This window comes from Mustela putorius, unplaced genomic scaffold (genome assembly GCF_011764305.1).
Source record: "Mustela putorius furo isolate JIRA1106 unplaced genomic scaffold, ASM1176430v1.1 tig00003853_pilon_pilon_pilon, whole genome shotgun sequence".
In the NCBI taxonomy this organism is placed as follows: Eukaryota; Metazoa; Chordata; class Mammalia; order Carnivora; family Mustelidae; genus Mustela; species Mustela putorius.
In genome coordinates this window covers 60,755,155-60,769,800 of record NW_025422005.1, presented here as the reverse complement: position 1 = coordinate 60,769,800, position 14,646 = coordinate 60,755,155, and the positions used below count along the sequence as shown (strand labels likewise).

General features: G+C 34.8%; 1 long non-coding RNA gene across 1 annotated transcript in view; it reads right to left on the bottom strand.

Annotated features, from left to right (window-relative positions):
* Positions 1-704: 704 nt before the first annotated feature.
* LOC123387348 overlaps positions 705-14,646 on the bottom strand; it is a 69,187-nt gene continuing 55,245 nt past the window's right edge. The window contains exon 3 of the long non-coding RNA XR_006601785.1: positions 705-6,414. This is a non-coding gene — a long non-coding RNA (uncharacterized LOC123387348). The remainder of the gene's footprint in view (positions 6,415-14,646) is intronic.

Here is a 14,646-nt window from a genome sequence, read left to right as displayed (position 1 = left end):
GACCATGTATATATAAATTTTAAATCACTACACCTGAGTTCAACAAATGTCACATTGGTTTAAGTTTTTATTTTTAAATTAAATTAAATCTGACTGTGAAAGTCTACCTGTGGGGGAGGTAAGAATGTCAAATTTGAATCTGGAGTAGTCCTTCCTTCTACTGAAGCTTGTGCAAGGCTCTAAAATATTTAGAAGATGACCAGAAAATGGGAGAAAAAACAGTTTCTGAGGAATTGTTCTCTTTCTTTTTTCTAAAACCATACAATACATTTGAAAGAGAAAATTTCAAGATGTTCGCACTTCTCTTAGATACAGATATTCTTGAGTAATTAGAGCCTTGGTATTGCCACTATACAGAAATTTCTCTCTGAAGTTATGTGACACTTCAAAGTTCTCTGAGTAATAACTGTGGTGAGCATTATGAAGGAATTCTAACCCTCAAAAAACATATTTTCTTTTTAGTATTGGGAAATCTGTTCTTCCCTAAGGATAAGCAGCCTCTACCTCTGTCTTACTAAGTATTTCCCTCTCATTCAGGTAGGAGAGAAATTAAGAGAAGTGACACATAATAGGATATGGTACAAAAATGGAAGGATTATCATTTTTTTTTTAAGATTTTGTTTATTTATTTATTTGAGAGAGAGAGGTAGACAAAACACTAGCAGGGGTTAGAAGCAGGCTTCCTGCTGAGCAGGGAGCCCGAGGCAGGGCTTCATTCCAGGATTCTGAGATAATGACCTGAAGAACTTCTTACTGCCTAAATTTTTTGGTGAAATTATAGGCAAGGTCCTTTTCTGAGAGTGAAAATGGAAGAAAGCATATTAGAAAAGAAAAAACGTTATAAATTACCATTTAAAAGAATGGTAGAGTAAATAGAGTAGCAATATGTAGAATGATTTCCTGGCAGCACTGTGGTTTCTTGTATCCTGTATTCGAAGTGAAACTAGTCATTGTGGTAATACCTTTTTCCCTTATACATTTAATTTCAGAAAGGTGTATACGGTGCTCCTAGTATAATGGAGAGAGGACCAAAGGACTGAAGGGAGTAATTTTGATCACTCACTGACCTTAAAATGTAAGATAGATACAGTAAGAAATTGCTAGGATTAATAGATTAAAGGAGATAAAGGCTAGTTGAATTCATGGTACTAGAAGGAATGACCTGGGGAAAAAGAGATGATGGTCAGATTATGATGTATAACATTGATATATGGAGGACTATAGTATTAGTATGATAAGATTTGGAATAATAATCATTTCTAACTAAGGAAAACTGTTAGAAGAATGAATTATCTAGCACTACATTATCTAATGCAGTAGATACTCAGGACATGTGGTCATTTCAAATAAAAATTATGTTCATCAGAATTAGATACAATTGTTCATACTTGCCCCTAAGTACAATTCTCTACTAAAAGGAACAGGAGATCTTTAAGGAAAAAGCTGATTATAGATCCGGGGCAGGAAAAGCAAATGAAACAAGATGAGCCTAAGGCCTTAGTATCAGAAAAAATACTGTCCACCATGAATGACAGACACAGGTAGATGGAATAGATAGGAAAGATCTCACAACAAACCAGATCTAGTGTCACTCTGATTTCAGCTAAGACAGGAAAAATGAAGAGGAAGCAATAATCAAAGGTATGAATGAGAAATTCCTAGAACTGATTATAGGATTAGGAAGCCCAAGAAATTCTTACCAGAGAAAGTACAATGAAATCCACATCCATCCATATGATAGTGAAAGTTCAGAGTATCCAAGGTCAGACTATCAAAAATATAAAATGCAGTTAGAAGAAGAAGAGCAGCAGACTCTTCAATATCAACATCACACTCAACATCAATGATGAAACCAGGAGCTAGTGGAAAATTATCCTTTATACATTGAACATAAATAAATATGAACTTAAAAGTTGTCAACCAACAGAGATGCCCACCAAGAATGAAGGTAAAATAAACCCAGTTTTAAAATAACAAAACTGAGAGTTATCACAGCAAACTCCCAATATTGAAAACTCTAAAAAGTGTTTTATCTCTCAGAATGAAATTGACCCCAGTGGGTAGTTTAAGAAACAAGAAAGGAAGAAAAAAAAGAAAACAGTAAAAGTGATAAATATGTGTGTTACACTGAATGAATATTGACTGTGCATAACAATAGCTACAGTGTCTTGAAGGGTTTAATGCCTGTAGGGAAATAAAAGGTGTAACAATCAAAATACATAGATTGAAAAGGAAATAACTAGAGTTAAAGTGGTATATGTTCCTTGCATAATCAGTGAGGAGGAGAAAAGTATTACCAATTGACCCTAAGTTTTTATAAGATGCATGTTTTAATTTCCATAATAATCACAGAAAGACCTAGTAGAGGAAAAGAGAACAATTATAGAAACAATCTTTAATATATTTGGAAGTCAAGAAAGAAAAAGGAGCACAAACAGATGGGATAAAGAGTAAATACATGGCCAGATGTTTATTTAAACTCAAATAGACCATTGTTATATTTCATGTAGGCGGGCAAACTACTTCAGTTGAAATAAAGATTTTGAGATTTTAGGAAACACAAACAATTTTTTTTTACAAGAGGCACATAAAAATATAAGGATTCTGTGATGTTGAAAGAAGAAAATCAAGAACTATACACCATGTAAAAACTAAAAGAAAGGTGGTTATTATATTAGATAAATCAGGCTTTAAAGCAAAAGGCATCGTTTAATAGAAGTGAGATTAGATCATAATGATAATAGGTTCAATTCACCAAGAAGATATAATTACTCTAAATTTCCAAATACATAGACAAAAACTGACAAATTCAAATGGAGAAGTAGAAAAATCCACAGTCATAGTATGAGATTTTTCCCAAACATCTCTTTTAGAAGTTGGATGAACAACAAAGTAAAAAACAAGGATATAGAAAATTTGAACAACGTAATTGCTACACTTGATCTAGTGAATATTTATAGAGCACCCACCCAACATCTGTGCAATGCATAATCTATTACAGCACACATGGAACAATTTTTTTAAGTGACCATATGAAAGGCCTTCAAGCAAATTTTAACACATTTCAAAAGATTAAATTCATACAGAATATGTTCTATGTCAGAAATCAATAAGAAAAAGAGAACTAGAAGATTCCTCTATATTTGAGTATTAAGTACTAAATTTTGTATATTAAAAATATACTTTGACCTGGATAGTAGCTACTTTTACTTCTATTTTTTGAGTTGATGGCTGATGAAAAATGTTTCAAGTATTAAAAAAATACTCCAGTGAACAATGCACATTAGAATCTGGTTAAATTAATTGTATAATCATTCTCATTTCAGTGGTGGAGATCCATTTTCAGGAGGATTTTGCTTAATAAGCAGGAATCCATTTTTAAAGATTTTATTTATTCATTTGACAGGGAGAGAGAGAGATCACAAGCAGGCTGAGAGGCAGGCAGAAAGGGGTGCGGTGGGGAAGCAGTCTTGCTTCTAAGCAGAGAGGCTGATGTGGCGCTTGATCCCAGGACCCTGAGATCATGACCTGAGCCTAAGGCAGAGACTCAACCCACTGAGCCACCCACGCACCCCCGAAATCCATTTTTAAAAGCAAAAGATTTATGCAATCTGAAGAGAAACTAGAGTATCAAAATCCATTTTTTAAAAAAATTTTTAAATTTATATTTAATAGTCATTAGCAAGTTCTAGGGGTACTGGTTTATTACTGTCTTTATTCTGCTTAGGCCACACTGAGCTGGCATCTCTACATGGATATAGCACAGGGATTTAAAAGGAAAAAAAAAAGTTCAAATGAGTGCACACACACTTATTTATATGTGTATGCATTGAAGGAAGACCCTAGAATTTCTAGATTAATCTTTTAAACTACCAGAATCTTATTATTTAAATATTCTAATAAACTTATAAAAGATATTTAAATTTCTATCCTTCCAAATTCTAAGATTCATAGTTTTATCTGTCATTCTATTACACTACATATTCACATCAGTTTGGGGGCCTACAATGGTTTAGTTTTATTTTACTTCTCCTTCTCTTATTCTGTGGTATTTTAATCATTCTTTTTGGTATAATCCTAGATTGAATCAGACAAATTTACAATATATGTAGGTAAAACTGTATATTGGAAATTTTATTTGACTTGCCATCAGTGACAGTGACTTGTAATTAATCCTGAGTCTCAGGTTCTTTTATTAGTCTGTAATCTTTTCAGGACATGTACCCTGATCCTCATGTTTGAAATCACAGCATCAAGTCCAGTAGCTAATGAGAATCATCTCTAAGAAATTAAAAATTAAAATTCAATCATTGTATTTTTCCTTTGGGAGGGAAAAAGTCTGACTGTAAAATGAGGGAGAAAAAGGAGAGCAGAATGGACACTTTCTGAACTAAATCTCTTGGATCCTATGCTTAGTTTATGGGAGTCTCCTACTTCACAATGCTTGACAGTTACTGCCCCACATTTCTTATGCTTCTTGGGGGATTTCTTTTATATCTGATGTAACTTTCATTTGAAATACCAACATTTAAAGTGCATATATCTTTTAGCATGGAAAACATACATGAAGTAAAGCATGACAAAATCTGTTTCCTTTAAATAGAGAACTTTTTCTTTGGTTACTTCTCAGAAAGGCCGTTTCTAACGAGATAACATTAAAAGGCTTTCATAAATTGCACCAGGCCATTTTAAGAGGTTGCCACAAAAATCAAACTGAAAAACGTGCACACTCCTTCTAAAGTGTTCTTTGCTCAATCAATGAGAAATACCAACTTTTCCTTACCATAGCTCATTCAGGAAAATACCAGTTAATTTTCTTTCCTAAGAAAAAATAATATTCACATTATTTCTATAATTTTAGATCACACCTAAATGATTCAGGCTATTTATGTCCTTGCCAAAATTATTTATTGATTTTGTTGATTTCTGGAAAATTAAAGCACATATGTTAATCACCTTAACTTTGTCTTGTCATTTCTTTTAATTTACTGACTTGCTTATAAGTTTTAAGCTGTATTTCACTGTAAATGATCAGATTGAATATTATTGAAGTAACCAAAACCTCTTTTAATTCCACATTTAATGATGACAGAATAAATGCCTTGAAGATGGGAACACCTGACCTAGAAATGAATGCAGAACATTCAAAGAGGCTGGAGATATAAGTGTATTAAAATGTCAGGAGAGGACATTCAATTTATAGGAAGACAAAAGGTGATTTTTAAAAAGGTGATTAAATCACATCCTGCTTGGAAAACTAATGTATATTTTATATTCTTATAATACATGCACTAAATATATAGTTTCTCTCATCAAATTTCCTTTTTTTTATTTATACAACTTTAGTTTTAGAAAACATTATTAGAATATAAATACAACTTGCCAATAAGTGTACTCATCTCAATCTCTTTAACAGATAATATAATTAAAATATCCTAGCATCCTAAGGTATATGTAATTTTGCTGTTACTTTAGAGCATATATTAATTTTATGTAAAACAGCCAGCATGTTATTTGGTACATGGTTGCCAGTTTACATTTATTATTTTCCATATGGGTTCAATAGATCTGAGCTCCATTAACTTTACACAGAAAGTGCAATTGTACAGGCATAGGCATTACCTATAAAGACTTTCACATATGAACGATTCTGCCAGATTTTACAAGGCATGGAAATATCATTGATATGGTTAGTCATGCTAAATAAACTATAGCATATTTTATTTTCTATGTTAGGCTTTCTAGGCATTATGATTTTGTCATATTAGAAAAAGTCTGAAAAACAGAAACATGTTCTCCAATTTGGAGAACTCTAAGTTGCCATTGTCCTTCTGATAACCTGGTTTTGGTCAGTGCAATTAGGGATATTCTTAACACCCCATCTCTGCATTGCTAATTCTTCCAGAGGCAGTGATTCCTGCATGTGTGGTCACTCCCAGGGGTCAAAGGACTTAATATGTCTCAGAACCAGACTGGTTAGAGTTCAATGATTGACGATGGCCTTTCCATTTGAACCATCAGTTATGGAAGAAAAAGCGACATTTAATCCAGGTTGTACATACTTTGGGAAAAGTTTGGCTCATCCAGTGTGGGAAAAGAAGCAGAAAAAAATGGAATCTGAACACTTAATTTCCCTTCATCTAGTAGATTGACTGATGTACACAGGCATGATTATGTGGTCTACTCTAAACAGACTGAACATGTCTATATTTGCCCATCCTTGAGGTCTTATTTTAATTTTTTGGTATCAGCCACAATCTCTCAGTCCAAGACTCTATTTTCCTTGGTTCTCAGTACATAATTCCTATTGATCCCGTGTCTTCAGTAGAGGATTTCTCATTCTTCAATAGTCCTTCTCAATAATATATGTTTCCTGACATCCTGTAGATTTCTGGAACAGTCTCCGGGTGGCACCTTTAAATGGGCAGAGGGAATAGAGTAGTCTATGATTTGGAAGGGATGAGTATCTGATTCTGATATTTGTTTCACTTCATCCTCTCTAGACAAAGACTAAGTACTGTCCCATTAATCCTTTTTCTTCACAAATTTGGAGTTCTATCCTAAATATGCATACAATATTATGCAGACTGTATGCTTTTCCACACAATGCCTGTCCTAATTTCCATATCCCCACACTGTTTTCCTGTGGGGAAATTTGTTACCTTCTGTCCTTTGGAACAGCCACTTTCCCATGTTACTATCTGGTATATGTCAGTGTTTACTTTTGATGAACTACTCTGCTTTCACCCTGAAATATCTCAGCCGCTAGCTTGCTCTATACCCCAGGGATCTGTCTCCTGGGGTGGGGGGAAGAGTTCTAATTCATATTACTCAGTGAGAAAGTTATTGGAACCTTCTCTAATTTTGTATTAAAATAAGACGCGGTTTCTAGAAGAATGCAGCATTTTGTAATTAGGCCCTTGACAAATTACTTTCTAAGATAAATCCTGTAAAACTGAATAAAATACAACAAATTCAAAATCTTTAATGGGCTCGGAAAAACACCACAACCTAACCTATGTTTAGTTTCCACTAATAAAAACTTCTTTTCTGTTCAATCTTAAAAATAAATAAATAAATAAATAAATAAGAGCAGTTTAATGTTCAACATGACTGAGGGGAAAGTACAGGGATTTCCTGTATGTCTTCTACCCACACATATGTATGGTCTCCCTATCATCAGCGTTCAACACCAGAGTGGTTCATTTGTTAAAGCTGATGAACCTTCATAGATACATCATTATCACCCGAAGTTTGTAATTTACATTAGTTTCCACTCTTGGTGTTGTACAGTTTGTGAATCTTTACAACTGCAAATGTAAAATGACACGCGTCCATCATTTATGGTATCCTACAGAGTATTTTCATAGGCCTAAAAATCCTCTCTGCTGGTATTCAAGCCGCCTTCACCGCCCTCTGATCATCAGAGATCTTCTTACTGTCTTCACAGATAAGCCTTTTCCGAATAACACCACACAGTTGGAATCATGCAGTATGTGGCCTTTTTCACCTTCTTTCATTTAGTAGTATGCATTTACGGCTATTCAATACCTTTTCCTAGCTTGGTAGCTTGTTTATGATTAGGACTGAATCGTATTCCATTGTTTGGACATACTAGAATTTATCCATTTGCCTACTGAAGGACATACTGGTTTCTTCTAAATATTGGCAATTATGAATAAAGCTGCTGTATATATCTGTGTGTGTTCTATAGTCCCATGATTAGGTCTCTGTATTTTAGTGAGGTATGCCTCTGGAGTGTGTACTTCACAAGAGTTTTTTCAGTCTTTTTTCCTCCATCCTTAGGTGGGACAGGATGGCTAGAGTGGGCTGGAGTTGGGTTTTTCCTTTCCCCTATGTGGATGGTTAGAGCTGGCTAGAATTCAGTTATTTCCCTGCCCCTAAGTTAGGCTCTGACATGCCCAACAGGTTAGGCTCTGGTTGACTCATTTCCCCTCAGCACAGTCTTTGTTAAGTAGAACTGAGGGCTCTCTAGTGCTTTTCAAAATGGCTCCTTTTCCCCTCCGTCTGCATATGGCAGGAGGGGATTTTTCTTTATATTTGCTGCGGGAAACTGGTTGTGCTCTTAGAGGTAAATCTTTCAAAATTGTGGGACCTCTTTATGACTGGCTTTCTCTCTGGGTTTTTGTTTGTTTGTTGTTTGTTTATTTTGCTTTTTGTTTGTTTTCTTAACTCTCAGAGTTGTCTGCACTGAACCTTGGGTGATTTGTTAAATCAAGTTCAGGTTTTCCTTCCCAAGGCCATTTCTGCTTATGAATTTATGCTATGGTAAAATGTGATTCTTCAGTGTACCTGGGTGGCTCAGTTTGTTAATCAGCTGCCTTGGGCTCAGGTCATGATCTAGGGTCTCGGGATCAAGCCCCATGTTGGGCACCCTGCTCAGCAGAGAGTCTGTTTCTCCCTCTCGTTCTGCCTGATACTCTGCCTACTTGTACTCTCTGTCAAATAAATGAATAAAATCTTAAAAAAAAAAAAAGTGTGATTCTTTTTCATTCAACTCTCAAATCTTTCTAATCTTGGGGTCAGCATTTCCCAATGCATCCTCCCTATCTTATGAATCCAAGAAGCATTGCTGGTCTTTCAGTCTGAATCTGTCGAGTTCTTCACTTGTTAGGACAGAGTAGCTATTTCCAAGCTCCTTATATGCAGAACTGGAAAAATAGCCAGTATTATATTTTTATGGCCCCTAAACTCCATATACCATAGTGACTTTATAAAGTATATTCTTTCTTTACCTCCTTTCTCTAATCAGTACACGTCTAAAAACAAGTGATCACTTAAGGTCCAACTCAAATGATACTTCATTCTTAAAACTTCCATTGATCCTATACTGAAGAAGATAATTTCTCACCAATAAATTCTAGTAAGAATGGCAAACATAACTCTGAATCATTATTTATGTACATATTTGTAGCTTCTGCTAGTAAATGATCTATGTCTATTCATTAATATATCCTCTAGCTCACTGTACAGAGTATATTCAATAGATATGTGCTGACTGTATAGATTTTCTCAATTAATTTTCAGACTGAGTTTAAAAAGAGGAGTGAGAAAATTAGAATGCTTTCAACAGTAGCCTGACAGAATCCATGTCAGGCTTTACTTTGTATCTTGTCCTTAAAAGAGGTGTTGGCATTAAATAATTTTTATTAAAAAAATAAACTTGAAATTTTACAGAATTTTTAATCCACAGAAACATCACAAGATTATAAAGAGGTTTTCTGTATACCTGAACCCAATTTCAGTTCACATTACTGGGGTTTATTAGTCAAAATTCAGTATCCAACTTTGGTATATTACTAAGAACAAAGCTTCAGCCTTTATCTGGATTTTTACCAATTCTTCCATTAATATCCTTGTTCTGTCCCAGAGTTAGATCCAGAAAAATTTGGAATTTTAAATCTCCACTTAAACAGGAGCAACATGGCAAGTGCATCAGGAATATTATGGCTTCAAGGCTGGGAAGTATGTAGCTGTGTATGTTGGGTTGGGACTCTATTATAATTAGTCTTCTTGGTTTCTCTAGATAGCTTCCCTATAGAACAGTAAAGCAATTTTCATTTACATTTGGGGTGTGATTCTTCCATATTCTCCTGTATATGAAACTTGAGAACTTTGGGTTTTCCTGTTTGAGTACCATAACTCCTTTTATTTTAATTTTTAAAATTTTCATCAATAATAATAACTAACATTTATCATGTACTGTCTATAGTATCAAGTATGCAATAAATATGGTATATCTCCTGTTCCTACAAATCAATGGTATGTTGCTTCTAAGTCTGCATTCAGTTGAATTGGCATGGACTTCTAAAACTCTCATTCAGGGGCATCTGGGTGGCTCAGCCAATGAAGCCTCTGCCTCCCACTCAGGTCATGATCCTGGGTCCTGGGATCCAGCCCTGCTCAGCAGGAACCCTGCATCTCCCTCTCCCTTTGCCCCTCCCACCGTTCATGCTTTCACTCATGAGCTCTCTTTCTCAAATGAATAAATAAAAAATCTTAAAAAAAAAAAAAAAACCTGTCATTCATATACTTCCTCCTTCTCCTAGAATTATGTCAAAGTTCTGGGAGCTTACAGACTGTCAGGCTTTTTGGTTGTCAGTTGTCTGTCTCACAAGTTAGTGCTGAGGCATCTGTTCTCTCTAATCACATGGCCCTTTCAGAACTAGGGTCTCTCTACTGCTGTTATAGGCCAGAAAAAATCCATTGTAATGCTGGACACCCACGAGGTGTAGAGATTTCCTCAGGATATTGCAGCCCCTTGAAGTTCATCCAGGACTCACAGGTCTCTCTCTCTCTCCAGATGCAGCTCCGGGAAATAGTTTTACTGTTTATTTCGGAGAAAATTTTCCTCTTGCATATAGCATTTTTAAAAATTTTATCTTTTTCAGTATTCCAAGATTCATTGTTTATGCACCACACCCAGTGCTCCTCATACAATACATGCTCTCCTCAATATCTACCACCAGCTCACCCATCCCCCCACCCCACTAAATGCATACAGCATTTTTTAGGTCTCTCTTTTTCATCCTGTTTTCCAAGTCCCATTTCTTAAAAATCCTAATGAACTATTTTCTACTGCTTCCCCCATCCTCTATAGAACATACCTCCCTGTGAGATAATGAAGGAACAATCCTGTTGCCCACTTGAACAGGAAGCAGTCGACACAAAACAGTACAATGAGGTAGGTCATTTCTCTCATTTTACAAATGATAAAACTGATGTAAAACCTAATATACTTAAATACATGACAGTGAAAGTGAGTAATCCCAGAACACTGAGTTGCAGAGGGCCAACATAAAAAGTCATTAGATAAGTATTCTGAATTAGACTCTATTTAAAATAATGTATGGAGGTGCCTGGGTGGTTCAGTGGGTTAAAGCCTCTGCCTTTGGCTCAGTCATGATCCCAGGGTCCTAGAATTGAGCCCCACATTGAGCTCTCTGCTCAGCAGGGAGCCTGCTTCCTCCTCTCTCTGCCTGCTTCTCTGCCTACTTGTGATCTCTGTCTGTCAAATGAATAAGTAAAATCTTTAAAAAAAGTGAAATAAAATAATGGATGATATCACATGTAACATACATACTTTAACACTTAAATTTTAGAGAAAAATTGGTTTCCAAAGCACGGGGTTACACACTATACTTGATGTTGGAATTCTGTGCAGAACACATGTCTTCACTTGAACAGAATGTGGTAACAGATGCCTTTACTTACTTCTAGTGGGAATTGAGAACTTTGATTCATAAATACAAGGCTACTTGCCAGTATACCTAATGAGATTTTATATTCTCCCATTCTGACACTTCTGGTGATCAGACTGTATTACCTTGTTTTATTACCTTGCACACCATGAACTACACTGTCTGCTAAGCTGGAAATGAGGTTATAACTGAGTGGGTCAGTGGTCATTCCCTTCATAAAACACAAGAGGAGAAACATAAAGCAAAAGATATATATATATATATATATATATATATATATATATATAGTTTCATTGATAAATGGGACACATCAATATGGGTACAGTTAAGGACTGAAACTAGACTTATGACACAGGTAAATCAATTTGTAAGTTCACTTAATGATATCTGTAAATGCCATAATTGTTTCCTTTGATGATATTTTTAGATCCAAAGCTCTCTGCCTATATTTCAATTATATTTATGAAGGAATTGGGATTAGTTTGGCTTTCTCAAAAGAACTAATCTGTATTCATTAAATGTGTTTATTTTACAATTTTTGCATATTTATTCAGATTTGAGGCATTTACCTTTGTAAAAGCATTGTGTTACAAAAAAGATGATGGTAGGAGAAATATCTTGCTATGGAACATAATATGATCTTTTTAAGCTTAGAAATGTTTGTAATTTTTGACCTTATAATTACAAGGTAAGCATTCAAGTTCTATTTATACAAAGTGAAAATTATTTTTACCTAATTTTTTTAAATCTATTTTTTCAAAGATGATTATTTTTTAAAGATTTTACTTATTTATTTGATGGAGAGAGAGACAGCAAGAGAGTGAACACAGCAGAGGGAGTGGGAGAGGGAGAAGCAGGCTTCCTGCCAATCAGGGAACCTGATGTGGGACTCAGTCCCAGAACGCCAGGATCATGACCAGAGCCAAAGGCAGATGCTTAACGACTGAGCCACCCAGGCGCCCTCAAAGATGATTTTTTAAGAACAGTTTTAGTCTCACAGCAAGATTAACTGGCATGAAATTCTAAAACAGTCATTTATGTACTCCCTTCTCCTCTTTCTAGAATTATGCCAAAGTTCTTGGGGTTTACATGTCCCCTGTTTTCTTGTCCCCCCACATGTATGCACAAGTATTTTTCTTCATTATCAGCACCTTCCATCAGAGTGGAACATATGTTACAATTGATGAACCTACCTACATTGACAGATCATTATGATCCACAGCCCATAGTCTACATTAAGTCTCTTATACATTCCATGGGTATAGATAAATGTATATAATGACGGGTATCTACATTGTAGTATCATACAGAGTATTTTATATTTCTTTAAAAAAATTTTCTATTGGTCTAATTTCAGCATTTCTATGTATCTGAAAATCACAATATTGAATTCTTTATAAATCAAATCACAACATAGTGATCCATATGCTGTTTCAAAAACAATTTTATTTTTGGTGATACTTAATTTCAATGTATAGATTTACTCTAAATTATGCTATAGTAAATTTTCTATATTTATTTTTATTATTATTTTTAAGGGTTCTATTTGTTTATTTGACAAAGAGAGAGACAATGAGAGAGGGAAACCAGCCGGGGGAGAAGGAGAGAGAGAATTAGGCTTCCCGCTGAGCAAGGAGCTTGGTAATGGACTCCATCCCAGGACTCTGGGATCATGACCTGAGCTGAAGGCAGATGCTTAACAACTGAACCACCCAAGGTGCTCCTTGTATATTTATTTTTGTTTGTTATTTATTTTAATTGAGTCCTTAAGAAAGGTTTGAAGTTATGAAAATAATATGTCATAGTAAGAATGTCTGTGTAGAAGTCTCAATTTTAAGTCTAGTTGCAGAATGTACATAAATTTAGCAATTTATTTGTGGAAGAATACTAATTATCTCTGTTATATTTGGAGAATGAGTCAAAGATGAGGTTGAGAATGAGAGATTTTTACTTTTCATCTTACATATTTTAATGTTTAATTTTTTTATCATGTACAGTTTACTTTTGAAGTGAAATATTAAAGTTTTAGAAAATGCAATAACGTGTTATATTTAAAAATACAAACACATTCACACAAAACATAAAACGGGCAACCTATATACATATACTGGAGAATGAAACTGGATTATATGTCCATATTATGAAACATTACTTTGAATATTTGTGCAGTAACAGCAATATCACTTCTTAGAATCTTTGTATCTCACATAATAGGTATTAATTCTAAATGTGGTATGAATATTAGGAGACAGCAATCTTGGTTGGGTAGCCATGCCCCATGGAAACAAAATAATAGTAATGGAGCTGGGACTTCAGAAACTAGAAGAAAGGTTAGCTGGGGATATATTGATGCAGATTCAAAGCAGCTCTAGCAGTTGGGTGATCTCAGTTGTTTGGTCAGTAGCTGCAACATAATAATTTCTATCAGTCATTATCGAGATTTATCTACTACATTAAAGAGAAGATAAGATTGATTTGTGTAATTCTGCTATTAGTGACCACCTCATAGGTCTCTGTATAAAATATAATTTGAGGGGCGCCTGGGTGGCTCAGAGGGTTAAGCCCATGCCTTAGGCTCAGGTCATGATCTCAGGGTCCTGGGATCCAGGCCCACATAAGGCTCTCTGCTCAGTGGGGAACCTGCTTCCCGCCCTCTCTCTGCCTGCTGCTCTGCCTACTTGTGATCTCTCTCTCTCTGTTAAATAAATAAATAAAATCTTAAAAAAATATAATTTGACTTCTCTATGCCCCCCACCCCCTTCCATGGTCCAGAATTATGCCAGGATTATCCAATCACCTGATATCAGAACAGCCTGGAGGGACGTTACTAAGGGAACTTCATAGAAGGGATTTGTGGGTTTAGCAAGTCTGTGACTTGGTTGACCATGGAGTATAATGAGGAAAACAATAAAATTTTTTCAATCTTCAATGACCTTCAATGAGTGCAAACCTATCTGTTCTTAATATCTCATATACTTATTATTTGTTCTGTGAATTTTAAATGCTGGGTTGATTTTCTTTCCATGTTTAGAGCATACATAAAGATATGTTTGCTAAAGCAAGCTACCATACTCTTTTTTTAAAAACAATAAATGGTGATTGTGTAATACTTGATATCTATATATACTGTATAAGAAGTATATCAAATGAATGATTATATGATAATTTATGTATATATGAACTTTATATACAAGTTATGTATCATAATAATGAAGACAAACCAACATGGTTCCAACTTTCTACTTAAGGAACAAATCAGTATTGTTTTAACTCACTATACATATCTCCTTCAATGCATCTTGCTCCTTCAAAGAGATAACTTTATTCTGAAGTTTTAGCTTATCACACGTTTGCTTATAGATTTTAATCTTTTATGTTGGATATCACTAAACAATGTATTTTTCGGTATTAGCAGTTTTTGAAC